The sequence below is a fragment of the Elephantulus edwardii genome, unplaced genomic scaffold (genome assembly GCF_000299155.1).
Source record: "Elephantulus edwardii isolate Elephantulus edwardi_28Jun2011 unplaced genomic scaffold, EleEdw1.0 scaffold00218, whole genome shotgun sequence".
Taxonomy (NCBI): Eukaryota; Metazoa; Chordata; class Mammalia; order Macroscelidea; family Macroscelididae; genus Elephantulus; species Elephantulus edwardii.
This window is the reverse complement of record NW_006399968.1, coordinates 2,983,258-2,995,487: the sequence shown is the minus strand read 5'-3', so window position 1 is coordinate 2,995,487 and position 12,230 is coordinate 2,983,258. Positions and strand designations below refer to the sequence as shown.

Genomic DNA, 12,230 nt, shown 5'->3' with positions numbered 1-12,230 from the left:
GTGTCACTGGGAGTTGTCCATTGGTCCTTCATCTTCTAAACACTTTTGTATTTCAAGATATTACACATTGATTCTGATCACAAATCCAACCCAAGTGTGAATATATGAATTATTGTCTTAGAAGAGCTCTGGTGGCCTAGTGGCAAGAAGGTGCACTGTAATCCCAGAGGCTCTACTGGAGAATGAGAGACAATCTCCTCCTGTACCATCAGATCTGGTTTGATGGTTCACACACAAAAATAATAAAATAAATATTTAAAAACTTATTATCTTTTAATAAAAACCCTTCATGTTCCTTTAAATGGGAAAAAAAAGCACGAAATGTCTTCCCATAGCCTATTTGGCCAGAATTGTCCCACCTATGATTTTAAAAACAGACTGGATCTTAGTCTTCCAAAATCCTTCTTGAACTACAGCTCTTATGTTAACTCCAGGGATGTGAGTCCTAATCCTATCGATATTGATTATAGTCTCCAGAAGGTGAAGACAGTGACTGGTCTGAAGGAAACTGGGAGGGACTTTCAGCAACGTGAGGACCATTGGGAAACTGTGCAGAAGAAAATCTTTGTCAATAAGATGATATCAGCTTCTTCAATTAAAGTTAGAAGAATGCCACTCCTTGCAGCTGACCCAACCATGGCCACCGGTCCATTTCTTGCAGTCAGTATGGCTCCTGTACTGTCCTGTCAGTAAGGCACCATACTATGAGGGAGTTCCAGGGATCTTCTTTCCCTCTCATCTGAACCACCCTGCAGTCAACCATGGAAAACAGATCTCCCCAAATGGCAAAGCTGCCTCTTAGCTATGGATCCCTGGTTGTAATAACTGTCAAACTCTCTTGTAGTCTGTGGCTGACACACCTGGAGGATTATGGAAACCTTTGATTGGTTGAAAGATGGCACTACTTGTGTTGCCCATTGTAAAGGCACCACCGCAGTCATTCTCAACTCACCAGGGGCAAGGTTCTCGTTCATAATCCTCCATCTTGACTCCAGCTGCAGGCACTAATGGCCTTTTAAGGACATTTATAGACACTTCTACATGACATTTTCACTTGTGTTCCATTGGTCAGAACTGAGTCACACGGACATGAATGTGGAGAGGAAGGGGAATATCATTTAGTTGTTAGTTGCCATATATCCAGCTGAAAATGGTTTTAACATTTTAAGGAAGAATAAATAAAAATACAAATATAAATACACACACACACACATTAGGAGACAAATGGGCAGTGTCTAGCAATAAACTCAAGTAGAAATGCTTAGAATCCTATTGTGATTGTTGTTGTTATGTGTTGTTGAGTTGCCTGCAAAGTCTGCCCTGTCTTGAGCCAGTCTCACTGATTCTGACACACATAACCCCATTGCCCCAGTCACTGTATCAATCCATCTCATCCAGTGTCTTCCTCTCCTGTGTTGTCCCTCCACCCTTCCAAGAATGATTTCCTCCTCCAAGGACCAGTCCATACATCAATATAGTAAGGATTCATAGATTTAAAATGTCCTTTTTTTCTTATCTAAGAATGTGATGATGTTGTTGTTGTTTTCCATTGAGTTGATCATGACTCATACTGACTCTTTAAACAAGAAACCGGAAGTCTTTCTATAACTATTGTCCTTTTTTTTTTTTTTTGTTGAGTCAAATTTTATTTTTTAGAATGTACAGTTTGGTTGAACCTGTTTATGCATCTTCTCCAGCAGCTGGGGCATCGCCACCTTTGGTGTTTCTGGTGTAAATCACTTGAGCTCTGTGTTTTGAAACCAGCTTGATAAGCCCTTTACTTAGCAGCTCCTGAAGGGCTGCCCTGGCCAGGGAACCCCGAATCTTCAGTCTCTCTGAGACAACAGCTGGGGTTATAAGCTTATAGTTGGGAACTTCTTTACAAAGTTTGTCATATGTGGCTTTGTCAAACAAGACCAGGTTATTGAGCTTGTCCCGAACTTTGCCTTTGGACCACTTCTTCTTCTTGGCCTTGCCCCCAGATTTGTTCACTGGGTCTTTGTCCTTGTTGGCCGACTTCCCGGCGTCTTTCTTCTTCTTGTCATCCTTGGGCGGCATCGCGAAGCTCGGAGGGGAGCTACCACAAGTGCAGCCTTGTTAAGATGTCGGAGAGAAAGGACTAACTGTTGCCCTTTCAACAAGTTCATAGAGTTTCCAGAGGCATATATGGTTTAGGAAGTGGGTGCCATTCCTGCTTCCAAAGCTGTCTTAAACTGGGGGAGCTGTTATGGTATTTAACACCCAAAAGGCACAAGGCTCAGCATCACAGCAAACCCAGATTATTTAGAAATGTTCCTCCAAAATATAACACTAGGCCTGAGGGCCCAATTACATTTTAAATCCAAAGGAAGGCCTCCATGAGGTCATTCATTCCATAATCATTCCCAAGCAAACATTCCCATTGGCCCTAAGATGGACGTTCTTGTTTTTTTTATTAGGGCCAAGACTGTGATACAACTTTATACTTAAGCCTTCTAAAACATAACTTTCAATAATCAGTCAGTTGACTAGATAGCTATCTTCCAAGTTACTTGGCATAGGTTAGTAAGCATGTCCAGGGCTGCACCTGTTTGCTGAAATACATCAATTGGAATTTCATCAATTCCTGGGACCCTGTTGTTTGCCAATACCTTCCTTCAGTGCAGCTTTAACTTCTTCCTTCAGTACCATTGGGCCTGGATGATATGCTACTTTCTAATTGATTCTCTCTTAGAACAGTGTCTCCTCTGCATGATCTTCCATCTTCATTTTATGCTTTGTGCTTCATTCAATATTACAACTTGATGCTTGAATTCGTTCTTCAGTTTTTTCAGCTTGACAGATAGCCTAATGTGGTTTTTCCTTTTTATTTTCAAACTCCAGCTCTTTGCATATTTTGTTCCATTACTTTGCTTTATTTTCTCTAGCTGCTTTTTAAAAAAAAATTTATTATTTTGTGGGTGTGTGTACCGTCAAATCAGATCTGACTGCTACAGGAGGAGATTGCTCCTACCTCTCTAGCAGAGCATCTGGTAGATTCAAACTGTGCACCTCTGGTATTGCAGTACACCTTCTTGCCACTAGGCCACCAGAGCTTGCCTCTAGCTGCTTTTTGAAATATTCTGTTTATCCCTCTTACTTCAGCATTTCTTCTCTTTTATTTTGGGCTCTCTCTGTTCTAGTGCAAATTTCAAAGTCTCTCCTGATTTCTATTTTTGTCTTTTTTTTCTTTCCCACCTTTTGCTTTCTTCTTAGATGATATCCCATAACACATCAGATTTTTGGTCGTTAGTGTTCAATGTGCATGTCTATTTTTTGGAGTGTTTTTAAAAATTCAGTTATATAAGGTTGTATTTTGCTTTTTGTGGTCTTGTTTACATTTTCTTTGGGTTCAATTTGAACTTGCACAGGAGTAATTGATGATCTGCTCCACAGGAAACTCCTGACCCAATTTTGAGTGTTAATATTGAGCTTTTCAATCAACGTTTTTAACAGGTCTGAGTCCCATATAGTCTATCAGGCAAGGCCCACACATGTATAATGTTCTTGTCATTATGTGCCATTGAATTGACTCTGACAACAGCTTTGAACCCTGCTCTATCCTGAACCAATTTTACTGTCTCATTACCCCAGTCACTGAGTCAATCCATCTCATCCAGGCTCTTCCTCTCCTGTGTTCAACCCTCCTCAACCCTCCCAAGCGTGATGTCCCTCTCCAAGGACTAGTCCCTCCTGGAAACATGCCCAAAGTATGTAGATGGAACTTCAAAATCCTTGCCTCCAAGGAGCAGCCTCGTTTCACCCTTTCCAGGATGAACCTGTTTGCTCTCTTAGTAGTCCATGGTATGTATATTCAATACTCTTCTCCAGCACCACAGCTCAAAAGTATCAATTCTCCTTCTATCATCCCTAGTTATTGTCCAGCTTCCTGATGCATAGCAAGTAATAACAAAGACCATGGCCTGGATCGGGGCACCTTAGTCTCTAAGGTGACATCACTATTCTTCAATACTCTAGAGGGTTCCCTGACAGCAGATTTTCCCAACGCAACTTTTCTTTTGATTTCCTGGCTGTTGGTACCAAAAGTGTTGATTGTGGAGCTAAGCAAACTAAAGTTCTCAACAATCTCAAGCTCTTCACCATCTATCATGATGCTGCCAATTGGCCAAGTGGTGAAAATCTTTGTTTTCTTGATGCTGAGCTTCAATTCCTATTTAAGGCTGCAATCCTTGTCCTTCTGCAGTAAATGTCTCAGGTTCTCCTCAGTTTTGGCAAGCAAGGTTGTGTCACCTTCATAACACGGCTTATTGTTGAGTCTTCCTCCAATCCTGATACCACATTAAGCTTCATAGAGTCCAGCCTCCTAGATACTCTGTTTCACATATAGATTGAAAAGGTATGGAGGTAAGATGCATCCCTGGTGTACATTGTTTCTGATTTTCAACCATGCAGTGTTTCCTTGCTCTATTCTGACAACTGCCCCCTGGTCCAAATACAGGTTTCACAAAAATACAATCACGTGTTTTGGGATTCCCATTCTTCTCAGCATTAGCTACAATTTGTTGTAATCCATACAGCCAAATGCTAGTCATTTATTTTTTTAAAAAGGCACTTGTAATGAATTTGCATTCTATGAAATTCTACCTTCTGATCTTCAGCATATTTCTGTTACCAAGGCCGTATTTTTCCAGTTACCAGTCCTACTTTATTTCCAAATTTTGTGTGCCAGTTAGCCATTTTTATTAAGGAAACTTGATTATATGTTCAAGCAATTGCAGACTGCAAAAGTTGGTAGAAATCTTCAATCTTTGTCTTTGGCTTTCACAGTAGGTGCATAGGTATGAAAGAAATAATTGCATTAAGAGGCCTTCCTTGTGGGCCTATGAATAATAATCTATCGTCCACTGCATTCTACTGCAGGATGGATCTTGAGATGCTATTTCACCTATGAATGTGACAGCATTCCTCTCCAATTTGTCATTCCTGGAGTAATAGATGATATGATTGATTGAAAATGGCCAATGCCAGTCCATATCAGCTACTAATGCCTAGGATGTTGATCTTCTTGTGTTCCATTTTGGTTTTGACAACTTCCAATTGTCCTAGATTCATACTTTCTACATTCCAAGTTGATTATATCTCAACAGCAGGAAAACAAGAATTGTCACCACTGGACATCACAATAGAAGGGGGAAAGTTTAAAGTCATCAATGACTTTATTTTACTTGGATCCAAAATCAACACCATGGTAATAGTAGCCATTGAGAAAATCTGCTGTCAATGACTTTTCCAAAGTCATAAAGAGCTACAATGTCAGTTTAAAGTGTGGCTGATCCAAGCCATAGTACTTTTAACTGTTTCATATATATCTGAAAGTTGGGCAATGAATAAGGAAGACCAAAAAATAATTTGTGTTTTGAATTGTGGTGTTAAGAAAGAGTAATGAATATTCTATAGACTGCTAAAAGAACTGACAAGTCTGTCTTGGAGGATGGGTAACTGGGGTACTCCTTAAGTGAAGGATGGTGAAACTTCATTTCATATACCTTGGACATGCTCTTAAGAGGGGGCCAATTCCCATCATGCTGGAAAAGGTGGAGGGTGAGAGAAAGAGGGAGATCCTCTGCAAGATGGATTAACGTAGTGACTATACCAACTGGCCAAACGCTGGGGATACTGAGGATAAGGACAAGATTCAGCTCTGTTGTCACCACAAGTTGTAACTGACTTGAAGGCACCTAACAACAACTACAATGTTCCGTGCTCCAATTGGCAAAGACCAAGATAGAATCCTGTGCCACTGGTACTCAACAAAAAGAGGAAGATTCTCAACAAAATATATTGACACAGTGATTGCAACAAGGAGCTTAAACATGGCAGAGGTGGTGAGGATGGTGCAGAATCAGATGGAATTTCAGACTTCTTTCTTTTTTGTACTTTGGGCTGCTATAAATCAGAAATAACTCTAAAGCATCGAACAACAACAACGTTGGTTTGTATACATTCCACTTCAGTTCTGACAATTTCCAATTTTCCAAGATTCCTACTTTGTACATTTCACATTCCAGTGATTGTATGCTTGCAGCCATTTCACTACCACTAGGAGGAGTCATGAATTAAAGAAGAGCACCCATCTCAATTACTGCAGGTAGCTCTGTATGTGGACTCAGATTATTTATTGTTGAGAACTATTTTCTGTTTAAATGAATGGTGCTGTAAATGTGAGCACTCTAATTAATGTCAAATTGTCTTATGGGCAATGACTGTTGACCTAAGCTAAGTTTTCATTTAATCAAGACAATACTCTCTCACTCATAGCTGTTGAATCAAAACTGACCCATAGTTGACCCAGCAGGTTTTTCAAGGATACAAATCAAGAAGGAAGAGACTGTTCATCCTTCTCCAGTGGAGCAGTTGATTTGAATTACTTGCTTTTGGGTTGGCAAGACAACTCTACCACTAGGCTACCAGAGTATCAAATACTTTGGTACCTATCAAATGGAAAAGATAGTCAAATAGTTCTTTTGCTTTCCCTATTAAGACTGAAGGGGAAACACAAACTGAATGCTGAGGTCAACAGATAGAGATTTCATCAAATGGAAGTGTGAAGGGAGTCTGAAGGGAGAGCTAAGATTCCTAAAGTCACAAAGAAGAGCATTGTGGTCAACAGGGTGTGTCCAGGAAGCAAAGCTGAGAATGTTCGACCATATTAATGTATTTTATTAACTTGTTCAACACAACTTCTATTACTCTTCACTGAATCTGATGCAGCAAAGAATTAAAAACCTCTCTTGCTGCCTTTGAGATAGCGCTTGAAGTCTGTGTGGGCAGGATTGCTTCCGTAATTTATAGGGGCCCATGCAAAATGAAAATAAGAAGCCACTTGCTCAAAAAGTGTTAAGAATCTCAAGGTGGCAAACACCACAGCATTAAACCAAGCATGGGGCCCTTCTGAGCATGGGAGCCTTGGAGACTGCACAGGCTTCTATACACTAATGCAGAGTATACGAAGATATTCTATGACAAATTACAGTCTCATCAAGTGCGCTTCCTGGTTCTTATGCTTCCAGGGCACTTCAAGTTGTTTTTATTCTGTATGAGACATTTGACATACGCTGAATTAAATGATACTTTAAAAAGTATTGGGCAACCTAATGGCAAGAAGTTGCACTGCAATCCCAGAGGTGAGTGATTCAAATCCTCTGCTGGAAAAGAAGGAACAATCTCCTCCTGTGCCAGTCAGATCTAATTTGATGGTACACAAAAGAATAATAAAAAATAAATAAATATTAAAAAGTATTGGGCATTGACTGTATTTGTGCTATTTATGTTAGGGAAGCTATGCTAAATTTTCCCTTAATCAAGTACATGAATAATTATAAAATTTTTAAAAATATAATATGAAAAGATATAATTATGTAACTCTTCTGATTTCCCTATTGAGACTACAGGGCAGACATGAACTGAAACTGGTAGGCACTCAGTAAATACTTGAATGGATGCTGAGATCATTGGAAAGATATTTCATCAAAGGAAATTGTGAGGGAGAAATGGAAAAGAGAGCTAAGATTCTCCAAGTCCCAAAGGAAGGGCAATGGACTCAGTGGAAGTACAGTGGTGTATGCTCTCCATTCAATTTGTTTCTATTGTCACCTTCCACTTGAGTAGTAGGGAGTGCTGGTAGACTAGTGGTAAGAAGCTATGCTGCAATCTCAAAGGCACACAGTCCGAGTCCACCAGCTGCTCTGTGGAAGAAGGATGGACAGTCTCCTCTCGTGCAATTTACCATCTCTGAAAACCTACTGGAGGGCCAGCTATGGGTCAGTTCCGACTCGAAGGCCCACAACAGCAACAACTCTTGAGCAGTAAGCCCTGTAGGAGCAAGCAAGCATCTTTTTCAATTGTTCAAAGCTATACTCAGTGCCCAGGAGAGCATCTATTCCATAACAGACCTTCAATAAATATCTATTGATTGGATATATTCAGATAACGCTACTACCATCACATAGATGGATTTCACCTGATGGACTACATAGGCATAAAATTGACAGCATCTGTGAGAAGTCAGTGAAGAAGCTCAGTATTAGCAGTCAAAACAAGATCAGAGCTGACTGACTATGGAACAGATTATCAATTACTCATAAGCAAGTCTGGGAAATCTTTCAATATGGCTTTTCTAGCCACTGAACTTAATTTTGCCATGTTGATGAGCAGGAATATGTGAACAGGGTGTGTTAGCCTATCCACAAGGGGATTGCCTGTTACACAAGGGGACTGGCCAGTCTCACCAGTCTACAAGGAGATGGCTAGTCTCACCAATAAATTTGAGGGATTCCAGAAGGAGAGAGTCTTTCTCATCACCAACAAAGGAGAAGCAGGTATGCAGTGGACACCCTTCAAGGACCAGACATTTTTGTGCCAGCTAGATTTACAGCAGCAGCAACCATGACCGAAACAGAGAAGCAGAGAATCAATATGAGATGTAACTGTTACCCTAGCCCCCCATGGACAGGACCAGAGCTAAGCTAAGAGTTTTGTCCAATTTTCTGGACAACTTGGAGGTGGTGTGAGCAAATATTGGCAGGATTGAGAACTCTGTAAGACTGTTCATAAGCCATGAGACAGGGTCAAAGCTGAGGTAATGGTGAGCACATTTCAGCTGTCCTAACTATATTCTGCTACTAAGATTACAACCTTTCAACTTCCCCAGCATGGCTCTTTATGGTCTGTGAGTTTTGTATTGGATTTTGGATCTAGTAAAGCAGTAGGATTGATGCTGAGATGATTAGAAAGAGGTGCAGGAGAGGTGGGGTATGTGTCTGACCTCATGGGAATTGGTTTTGTGCTATTAATGGCTGTTGATGGGGAGTGTTGGTAAAGATCAGAAATGGCCATCCCCATATAGCCCTTGCTCTATTTACATAGCCCAAATGGAAGTTGAAGACGATTGAAACAAGCCCACAAGCAATAAAATACAACCTTGAATCTATTACACCGAAATTTAAAAACCATTTCAAGAACAGAGTTATTGTGTTGAACACTGAGGATTGAAGACCAGCTTAAAAAAAAAAAAGACGAGTTGTGGGATAACACCATGGGTATTATTCATGAAGAAAACAAAAGATCATTATAAAGACAGAAGAGAAAGAAAAGAGCAAAATGGAGTGAGAAGGGACTGAAAATTGAACTAGAACATAGAAAGGCAAAGGAACGAAATATCAAAGTAAAAGAGACAAACAGATTTCAAAAGGCAGCTCAAGAAGGCAGAGCAAAATATTATAATAAAATGTACAAGGAGCTGCAACTAGAAAGCCAAAAGGAAAAAACAAGCCCAGCACTTTTTTTCCTTTTCTCTTCTCTTCTCTCCTCTCCTCTCCTCTCTACTCCTCTTCTCTTCTCACCATCAGATGGATCTGACTGGTATAGGAGGATCCTTTTCTAGTAGAGCATCTGGTGAATTTGAACCACACACCTCTGGTATTGCAGTGCAGCTTCTTGCCACTAGGCCACCAGAGCTCTCTGCCTAGCATCTTTTAAGTTGAAAGAGCTGAAGAACAAACTCAAGCTTTGAGTTGCAATACTGAAGGATTCTGTGGACAAAATCTTGATAGAAGGATAACTAGTAAAATATGTATGGGGACCCAAGAGGGGAAAGGTTAGGAGCAGAGGGGAGAGGATGGGTAGGGACAAAGCCACAGGATTGCAAAGTTTGGTGGGTATAGGGAGGGGGTGAAGGGAATGGGAAGCATCCGTCAGGGATCTGAAAAGATTGGGTAATGATGGGTGAGGTCCAATGACGATTGATTTTATAAAATACTATGCATGGGAATGATTGTATGAAACACAATATGAATGAAGACTAGTGTGAAGCACAATGCATAGGAACTTTGTGAGCAAACCAATACAAAATAAAGAAAAAATCTTGAATGATTCAGGAAGTATCAAGAGAAGATGTAAGAAATACATAGAGGAGTCACATTACAAAAAAAAATATTGAACCACTGGTGATGAGTGAAGAAGTTCAAGTAAATTATAAGGCTCCAAGAATTCATGGAATATCAATTGACATAATTCAACAGACAGATGCAGTCCTAGGTGTGCTCACTAGTCTGCAAAGAAATTTAGGGATGGTTGTCTGGTGAACTGACTACTAAAGACTTATATTTGTTTCCATTCTAAAAAAAAAGTGATTCAACAGAATGTGAAAATTATTATGCAATGTTATTAATACCACATGCAAGAAAATCTTGCTAAAATTGTTAAAAATGGATAGAAAAGTATATTTATGCAAACCAATATAATGTCTTTTAAAATTGAAAAAAACGTCTATAGAGGAGGCACTTTCAAAAGCTCTAGCCAGATTTAGAAAAGGCCTTGACACAATGGGTATTATTCTTGTTGATGTCAGGTGGATTTCAGCTGAACAAAAGAAATATCAGAAAAAGGTTTCTTGTGTTTCATTGATCATGCAAAGGCATTTGACTGTGTTGATTATAACAAATTATGATCAAAATTGAGAAGAATGAGAATCCCAGAACACCTAATTTTGCTTATGTAAAATGTATATACAAACCAAGAGATAGTTTTCTGAAAAGAATGAGGGAACACTGGACGGTTTAAAATCTGGATGAGTGTATGTCAGGGATGTGTCTTTTTTCTATGTCTATTAAGTCTATCTGCTGAGCAAATCATTCCAAAAGCTAGAAGAAGAAATGTATTATCAGGACTGGAAGAAGACTCATCAATACCCTACGTTATGCAGATGACACAACCTTGCTTGTAGAAAGTGAAGAGGAGTTGAAACACTTGCCACAGTAGATCAAAGACTACGGACTCCAGTATGGATCACATCTCAACATCAAGAAGGAAAAACTCCTCACCTGGGCCAATAAGCAAAATTATGATAAATGGAGAAAATGATGAGGTTGTCAATGACTTCATTTTACTTGGATCCACAATTAACACCCTTAGTAGCAGTAGCCAAGAAATCAACGGGTGTATAAGTGCTAAAGAGTAATGATGCTAAAGACTAAAATGTGCCTGATCCAAGCCTTGGTATTTTCTATTGCTTCCTGTACATATGAAATTTGAACAATGAATAAGGAAGATGGAAGAATTGATGTCTTTGAGCTGTGGTATTGGAAAAGAATACTGAATATCCTCTGAATTATGGTGTTGGAGAAGAGTACTGAATATCCCATGGTCTGCCAAAAGAACAACCAAGTCTGTCTTGGAGAAAGTGCAACTAGGGTGCTCCTTAGAGTCAAGAATGGTGAAACTCTGTCTCACATACTGCGCATGTTGTCATGAGGGGCCAGTTCTTGGAAAAGGACATCGTGTTGGGAAAAGTGGAGGATCAGAAAAAGAGAAGAAGAACTCTAATAAGGTGGTTTGACACAGTGTCTGTAACAACGAACTGAAGCACATCAGAGATCATGAGAATGGCACAGGACAGGGCAAGGTTCAGATCTGTTGTTCATAGTGTCACTACAAGTCATAGTAGACAATCTGATAACAACAATATCTGTCATTTCCCCTCCTGTGATGGCTTGTATGATACTTGTGACCTCCAAAATTATACCAGTTTGACTGGTTCTCAGGGGTCTGGAAGTGGTGACATCATGTGGCGGTTAGGCAATTACATCCCACGATCTGATAAGAGAATCAGTTGGAAGAGAATTAGGGTAGAATGTAACACTCTTCATAGCCTTCATTAGGGTAAAGACAATTTTCCTGGGATGTAAACTTACACAAGTTTTATCTCTTAAATAATGAAGAGAGAGAGAAGCAAGGAGGAGGGAGACCAAGAAAGAACAGCTGGGAGCAGAACTCATCCTCTAGATTCAAGGAAGGTCCTCCTGCACTGGGTAGCTTTTTAGACCCACAGAAAAGGCTGATCCCAAGCTACATGGATCTCCAAGCAATGGGGCCTGCTGATGCAGAAATGGGACAAGTGGCCTCCTTTTAAACTGTGAGCCAGTAGAGACAGAAAGCCTTTCCCTACAGCTGGCACCCTGAACTTGGACTTCTGAATTCCTACGCTTTGAAAGAACATACACTTAGCTCCAGTTCTGCATTCTCTTTGTCACTGTAGAGAAATCCAACTGATTTTTGTATGTTGATCTTGTATCCTGCTACTTTGCTGAATTGGTCAACCATGTCCAATAGTTTTCTTGCTGAGTCTTTAGGGTTTTCTAAGTATACTATCATATCATCTGCATAGAGAGATAATTTTACCTCCTCTTTTCCAA

The 12,230-nt window shown here is 39.9% G+C and overlaps 2 pseudogenes; both read right to left on the bottom strand.

The window, feature by feature from the left end:
• Positions 1-451: 451 nt before the first annotated feature.
• Positions 452-984, bottom strand: LOC102877344 (annotated as a pseudogene).
• A 696-nt stretch (positions 985-1,680) lies between these two features.
• LOC102876951 lies at positions 1,681-2,058 on the bottom strand (annotated as a pseudogene).
• Positions 2,059-12,230: the final 10,172 nt, after the last annotated feature.